Consider the following 8,357-nt stretch of genomic DNA (forward strand, 5'->3'; position numbering starts at 1 on the left):
TTGAAATGAGTCACCTTCTTCTGAATATCCTAATCCAACTTTTCATTTGAGTCTATATTGACTTTTCTTATTTAATTGATCCATGCTTTCTTGAGATTTCATCATTCTTTCATTAGTTTTCTTTTCAATGTTGTGATCATTTTGAAGTCTTTCATTCTATGTTCTTAGATTGATAAGCTCTTGATTTTCATTATTGAGTTGATCAATAAAGTCTTCTTGTTAAAGGGATAGTTGTTGAATTTCATTTTCCTTTTCTTCTATCACTTCTTTGGCTTTGTCCTTCTGTTCTAGGACTTCACAGTTTTTGACAAATTGCATTTCTTATTCTCTTTGCATCTTTCTAAATTCTTCTTGGAGCTTGGAATTCTTCTCCAATAGGTCTTTGATTGTTGCATCAACTTCATCTGAATTTCTTTCTAGACATAAGTCTTCAATTGTTCTTTCAATGTAGATATTTACATCCATTTGTACTAAAAAATCTTTCCTTCTTTTCAATGATTTAGAGAGTTGCTCCTTTTCTCTCTTGAGTTTTCTAATGGCCAATACCAAATCCAAATTTTCATCAATAGCCTTATCTATCATGTATACCTCCATTGCCTCAAATCTTATCTCAAGCTATCAAACTTATGATGTGAGAACAAGTAGCTTTGATGCCAATTATTGGAAATATAAGGTAGGCTAGGTTACTAAGAGGGGAGGGGTGAATCAGGAACCAATAAAATTTGTCTGATCTAATTGCATGCATGAAAGAAATAAAACATTTTTAACACTTTGACACAAGATATGGTGACCTAGAAACCTTCCAATTAGAAAGTAAAAATGGGGTGGGGATGATAACCACAAGCCTTAGTATTACAATATAAAATTAACCTGTTAAGTCTTACAATTGACCACTTCTAGTGATCTACCATGTTAGAAGCAATAAGGACTATGAGGTCCACCTTGTTAAAGGATTTATAAACATACAATGAAGTATGCACTCTTTTTGAAAGAGATTTAGAAAAAGACTATTAAGTCTACCCTATTAAAGGATTTGACTGATGTATCTATTAGGATGAACTAGTGGCTGATCTTTGATTTGCAACTTTGATTTGCTAAATGAGATTCCTTGTATTACAATGATCATCTGGCTATGATAGATAAATCTTTGATGTCCCTTATACTCCTTCTAGCCTTCTTCAATTTGCGCTCATACAGTCCGTATTCTTCTTCACATACTTCTTTGGATGTGATACAGTGCATTACATATATACCAATCCAATTCATTACCTTCTGGAGTTGGCTACAATACCAAATTCATCATAATTCACAAAGTTGGCCCAATTGTTGTAACTTGGATTTTGAAGACAAACTCAGTGATGTTCTAATACATGAAAAACACTATCAATGCTTGGCAACCCTTGGCACTCAGTTGAAGTTGAAGCTCAATCCATACTGATCACTCTTAAGTAGCTTGAACTTAGTCAACACTATGTGAGTTGGTGAACACTGAGAAACTCGGTAACTATTGAATCACTCGGTTGATACTGCATGACTTGGTCAACACTAGATTCACTAAGTGAACATTGTGAGCTTGGTAGACACTAATTTACTTGGTTAAAACTACAAAGCTTAGTTAACACTGTAGTCTTCATCACATCCACTAGATAGTTTAGTGTGGTTTACATTGAACTTTGTCTTTGAAGCTCAATAAACTCTATGTAGCTCAAAAAACATTACAAACTAACTCAAGTTCTAGGTAGACAGTGTATTCTGACTACTTGGCTCGGGAACAACTGAATCACTTGAATAACACTAAAAATTGAATGATAAGCTCAATAGAAATTGTAGAGTTTAGTAGCAATGTAACCAATTAACTAAGTGTTGACTCACTGATAGACAAATTGACCTTAATGTCAACAAATCCACCTAACCCAAAATGCCCAAATAGATTTGGTCAAGGTGTCATGACATAATGGAGTTGAACCCATTGATTTTTCCATACTTATCATTTTGAGTTCTTGGTTCAAGTTATATATGTGCCATATAAGTATTGAAGTCTCAACATAAAGATAAGGAGAAGAAATGAATTTGGAAGTCATCACGAGAAGATTGGTGCCATAATTTGTGCCACTCAAATGTGATAAGGGTTATAGTGAATTCACATACAAAGTAGGTAAATAAAACAAGGAACAAATAAACTAGCATACAATTGACCCTCAAATATGATAAGAGCATTACCTCTTGTTGTGGTTTCTCCTCGCCCAAACTCTCGCCTGCTCTCTGTCGGACAAAAACAAAATGAACTATTTCACTTTTTTTTAATATGATCCTGACAACATCAAAATTTTGATGATAAACTTAAATGTCGTCAAAATTTCGATGAGAAAGTTACCTGTCATCGAAATTTTGATGATAAACTCAATTGTCATCAAAATTTTGACATTATTGGGATCATATTTCAAAAAAAAGAAAATAACAAGTCAAATTGGTCTGTCATCAAAAATGTTGACCGAAAATGGAGGCCTAATGTTGGTTGAAAATGGAGGCCTAATGTATGATTGTTTCAGGCTACCAATCATATCCATTTCTTTGGTTTTCTTCTTTCTCTACTAGCTCAACTTCATTCTTTTCATTTTGTTCTTTTTGAAACCATTTCTTGTAATATTTCCCATTATTGTGGATGCTCCTACATTAAGAAGTTTATCAAAAGAACCAAAAAGGATTGTAACATTATGCAAATATAATATTTACTTAAAGTGTCAATAATGTGAAAGAAAAAGTATGATATCTACACTTCTCTCTACTTAATTTTCTCTGAGTTTGGTATACATACACATTTGATTGAAAAAACACACCTAATTAAAATTATTCTAATATAAGTGATAAAATATTTTTTTGGATTTAAATGGTGATGAAATGAAATAAATTGATTCCATGTGTATTCTTATATAATACTACAAGCTTAATATACCATCACACTCAACATGACATCTAATACTTATAAGGTCACAATCATGATTAGAGTTAAATTAAGGTTTTGATTAAATTTTTAAAAGACTTAAAGTTTAATTGATATTAAAATCTAGTTGAAATATAGAATTACAATTTCTTAGAAAAATATATCTCTATTTTGTATAGATTCTTTTGAAGATCTAATAATTAATGAGCTTTAAATATAAAAACTGGTCGTACTTCTGGAATTTGATTGTGTTGTAAGCTTTAAATATAATAACGATAGATTCATTTAATCACCTTTCTTTCTTAATAATTAGGTTTTGTCAAATTTAAGGAAAAAAGAGAGCCAAAATATATTTAGTATAATCGTGAATCCAAAATCCCCTCTTTTTCTTATGCCAGCTACTCAATATCTTTCCAATAACTAGGATTTTTTCCTACCTTCGCAACTAACATGCAGCTTAATGTATGGATCATCGCAGAGAATATTATCGGTTCTTCTCTTCATCCTCTGTCATCAATAGGAAGTACGTTCACCAGATGGAACATTTTATACACAAGATCTAGGGTTTCATTTTATCCTCCTTATTCTACAAATTAAAACTGAATCAAATTTTGCATAGCTACACGGGCTTAAAAAACCAAATGTTCTTCGCAAAATTCCTCCCAAAATTATTCTATATTTCACTTATAGACATTATCTGCGAGTCATTAATAATGATTGGGCAACTGCCAGAAGATGACTTCATATCATATCGATTCAATCCATAAAAAACTCGTTGTAGCTTCCATGCTCAAATTCATAATACTGCGAGCAAAGAAAGTTTTCATCTACCAAATTAATGAAAATATCAGGAAAGCCACAAGTTGGAGGAGGAAACAGTGGTGAATTAATTATCTCTAGCAGCTCTTCACCCAATTCTGTTGGGCATTCTATTTTAACATCATCTTCAATCCATTCTAATTTGACATCATCTTCAATCCATGTTGAACATTCAAGTGGAGGGGCAGCTGTTGTTTGATATGAAATCTGGGGTTCTGCTCCCAAAGTAGAATCTAGTAGTTGGAAAATATTGATGTTATGACTAGTAATACTGTTGGATGGTTCCATTTGGGTAGTACTACTCATATTCATGCTGTTTGACAGATCAACAGAAATGTCATTATTCGACTGAGACACTTGATTACAAAAGGGTTTCTGAAGATTGAGCTCAAATGTAGCTGATCCTATAATTGGGCTTGTATCAGCAATGGTGTAGTCTTGTGAACACTCCGCTTGTTCAAAAAGCTGGGAGACTATTTCAGAGTCGAAATCAACATATGGGCAATTTATAGTAATATCTGCAAGCTCATCCACTTGTGCTGTAGTTTGTCTTTCACGTCCACATGGACTTGAATTGGTCTTGGATAAGATATACCTTTTAAGGGCATCTATTTCATTTTGTTTTTCTTCTGTTGCTGCGGCTATATGAAGGTTATGCTGATCATTGAATTTTCCAAGAAGTTTCTTCTTCAGTTTTGTGTTCCAGTGGTTCTTTATGTCATTATCAGTTCTTCCTGGCAACTGCGCTGCAATTGTAGACCATCTGCAAGAACAAAAAACAAGCCTAGCTTAGAAGTTGTATGTAACATCTACCATAAGACTAATTCAATGAACCATATTGTAGTTTTTTCTTGATTTTCTGTGAGATTACCTGGTACCAATACTCGCGTAGAGTCTACAAATGATATTGTCTTCTTCTTCAGAGAACTCTCCACGCTTTAAATTGGGGCTCAAGTAATTTACCCATCTTAATCTGCAGCTCTTTCCACACCTTTTCAAGCCTGAGCCAATCAGCATACATGTATATCACTACAAGGAAACCTCATAGAGAAAAATCCTTCTTTAGGAAGGGAAAAAGTGGTAGAAATGAAAGATATAGATGCTATTGCTGCATTGTAGACCTAACATAATGAAAAATGACACATACACACAACACCAATCAAAGACCAAATACTATAAGAAACACAAGAAAAAGTGGATGGGCTGTCTGATTTGATTTCTTGTATATATATGCTATTGGTCCATTGTAGACTTAAAATAATGAAAAATGACATGAGCACACAACACCATTAACTTATAGATCTCTGTTTTATCAAGCAGAAGATAACAAAGTGCTAACATGACAGTTATACTGGCCCATCAAAAGAGATATTTAGGAAAGCAAACACAAGAAATAGTAGATGGGCTGTTGATTTGATTTCTTGTATATACCAATTTTGTGGGGCAGGGACCTCCAATTGCCTCCAGTGCCATGCTGCTCTACAAATGCCTTGAGTTTAGAGTCTTCTTCAGCAGACCACGGTCCTTTCTTCACATTGGCTCTGTCACAGCATGGTGCTCTACCCATATTTCACAACTAATCAATTCAAACAAATCACAATTCAGAAGATGAGGGTATCAAATGGGATTTTCCTAATACAGCAAAACCTTAGAAAGCACACCCTTTGCCTAGAGCAATGTTGGCCATGCTCTCTCTTTACTACCAACGTGTCTCTATTTATACTCTCCTGGGCAAGCAGGACTTAGTCCAATTCTAACGAAAATTGGGAAAGGGATTGCAAAGGACCAAGGCCTCAAATTTTTATTTCTAGAATAATCTAGTGAAACATCTATGATATGCATGATACTCATTTAAAAAAGAGGCTGAATGTTTCAAGATTGAACGACTAATGTCCCAGAGATAACATAAAAAATACATATGGAGAGACCCCATTGATTAAATTTCTACTTTAGTCTTGGAAGATTGTCCACAGTGAATGAAGGAAATTTTAAATTTAATTGATGAAAGAGAACGTCAACTCTACTCGTTACTTGCTTGGACTTCATATTACTTAAAAAAACGGATATAATTTGATTAGTTCAAAGCCTTAGATTCGATCCTAGCAAGACTTTTTCTCCCTTGCACATCTTAAAAACACCAAGAAATAGATCAACCCCCCTCAAACAAGATGTTTTAGATTAAAAAGGCACGTATATATCGATGAATGTCCCCACTAGTAACTGTCATATCGGATCCCTCACGCTATTTTTCATCAATAGATAGATTGTGAAGATTTGGTCTGCGCTGAGACATTCAAGACCCAAAATAGTTCTATTATATGTGATCTGCCTCTACAAATTTACTGTTTTTTTTTTTTGTATTAAATTAGTGTATAATTAGTCAATAGGCTTCTGTTAGAGTTTGTGACTGGATAAGTTTTTCCTTGGGAAGTTCATTACGATCTATTGGCAAACATTTACAAAGGATGGCATCGCTCTATGTCACATCTTTCATTTGATTTTATTATGGGTGAATTTCGTACACATTCACCATGTAAGTGTTGGTTAATATTTAAATAATATGAAAATATTGAAAGTTAAAAGTTTTCGGTTTAACTGAAATAAACATCTTCATACATCAATTTAAAAACTACAAAGAAATTTTAATTCCAAAGTTTCTTTTTATTAAATATAGTGAATCAGCATTGAAAAATAACAAAATCACGGTTTACCAAATGAAGTGAGAATGTTTGTTCTGCTTCATTGAAAAATAACAAAATGACAGTTTACCAAATGAAATGAGAATGTTTGTATTGCTTCCTTTTGAAACTTTTCGTTTCTGTTGCCTATCATTTCGTATTTACTACGGGAGATTGTTTTAGGTTATAATGGCCTTGGCTTTCTCTGGCGCAACAGTTGATGTTGGTCTTGGAGTTGTCATCAACACTAATGGCTCCTCCAAGCAAATGTTCATGCAAGTTTGTTCCCAAGGTGTTCCATGAGGTAATTCCTCTCCTAATATTGTTCCCAATGCAAAAGATTTTGATTCTACGTGTGCTTGGGCAACAACCCTTGAAAGGTTATTTTGTTGGGTGTCACACTCCTTCTGAAAGCATGCTTAGAGAGTGAATTTCCAAACTTGCGATACCTAATGGTATCTACCTTAAGGGCGTTAAAAACCTCACCAAGGGTTTTTTTGTTCTATGTTGGTAACCCTAGCCAAGCTAAACATGTGTTTTCCTATGGCCCCTAGTCTATTAGGTCTTCCCTCTTGGTGTTCCAGATATGGTCCTGAGACTTTATTGTCTCATATGACCAAAAGCTCAAAGTTCTAGTTTGGGTTGAGTTTCTTGGGCTCCCAATATCGTCACTTGTACATTGGGCCTCCATTTTCGACCAACATTTTCGACCACAGGCCAATTTGGCTTGTTAAATTCTTTTTTTTTGAAATATGATCTCGACGACGTCGAAATTTCGACAACAGCTAAGTTTTAAGTTTATCGTCAAAATTTTGACATTGCTGGGATCATATCAAAAAAAATGAAATAGTTCATTTTGTTTTCACGTGATAGAGTGTGGGCAGGAGTTTGGGTGAGGAGAAACCACAGCAAGAATAATGCCCTTATTAGATTTAAGGGTCGATTGTATGCTAGTTTTTTTGTTCCTTGTTTGATTTACCTAGTCTGTCTACAAATTCACTATAACCCTTATCACATTTGAGCAGCACAAAATGTGGCACCAATCTTCTCGCAATGACTTCCAAACTCATTTTTTCTCCTTATCTTTATGCTAAGACTTCAATAATCGTATGGCACATACATAATTTGAACCAAGAACTCAAAATGATGAGTATAAAAAAATTAGTGGGTTAAACTCCATTATGTCACGTAACCTTGACCAAATCTATTTTGGCATTCTAGGTTAGGCATTTTGACTACTCCCTGTTAGGCAATTTGACAAGATATATAATAATAGAATTCATTGTTTCATTGTTCCTTAATATGATAGCCTTTGGAAATTCAAGAATCTTTGTAATAATTCAGTACTATAAAAAAACTACAAAAAATTGTGATGGTTGATTAATTGGGAATTGATAATGCTGCCAAACTACTCCCCAAAACATTGTGATTATTTGGTAAACAATTATCAACAATTTTTTGGGTCATTAATCATTAAAAATTGTGATTAGTCGGCAAAAGAAAACCCTATATAGTAATTTTCACAGAGAAGATGCAGATTTCAAAAAGTATTGATAAGTTCAAGAGAAGGATCACATTAAAGGTAGGGTTCTATGCATATTCATAAAACTCTACTCTACGTAGGTTATTTTCAATGTCCTCATTCAACTTTTGTGAGAGAAGTCACATTTGAATATGCGATGTCTTTCAATGTTAGAATAAAGAACAACAAAGGGGTTTTATTTCATGTGTTTGTTGCATTTGAGTAGTCATAATTTCCAAATCTATAGATGTGCTCTTAGATTGATAGGGTAGATCTATTTACTAATTCTTTAGGGGTAGAGATATCATGGTAATTTGTTCATAAAGAGTATCCATTTTTTGAAAAATTTATTACAGTGTTGTAGATAAGGGTTTCAAAGTTTTCATACTATTCCGAA

At 33.7% G+C, this 8,357-nt stretch overlaps 1 pseudogene; it reads right to left on the reverse strand.

Annotated features, from left to right (window-relative positions):
* Nucleotides 1-3,697: 3,697 nt before the first annotated feature.
* LOC149537801 (myb-related protein 308 pseudogene) lies at nt 3,698-5,327 on the reverse strand (annotated as a pseudogene).
* Between the last annotated feature and the right edge of the window lie 3,030 nt (nt 5,328-8,357).

This window comes from Cupressus sempervirens, chromosome 9 (assembly GCF_028749045.1).
Source record: "Cupressus sempervirens isolate cs-2001-9-10 chromosome 9, ASM2874904v1, whole genome shotgun sequence".
In the NCBI taxonomy this organism is placed as follows: domain Eukaryota; kingdom Viridiplantae; phylum Streptophyta; class Pinopsida; order Cupressales; family Cupressaceae; genus Cupressus; species Cupressus sempervirens.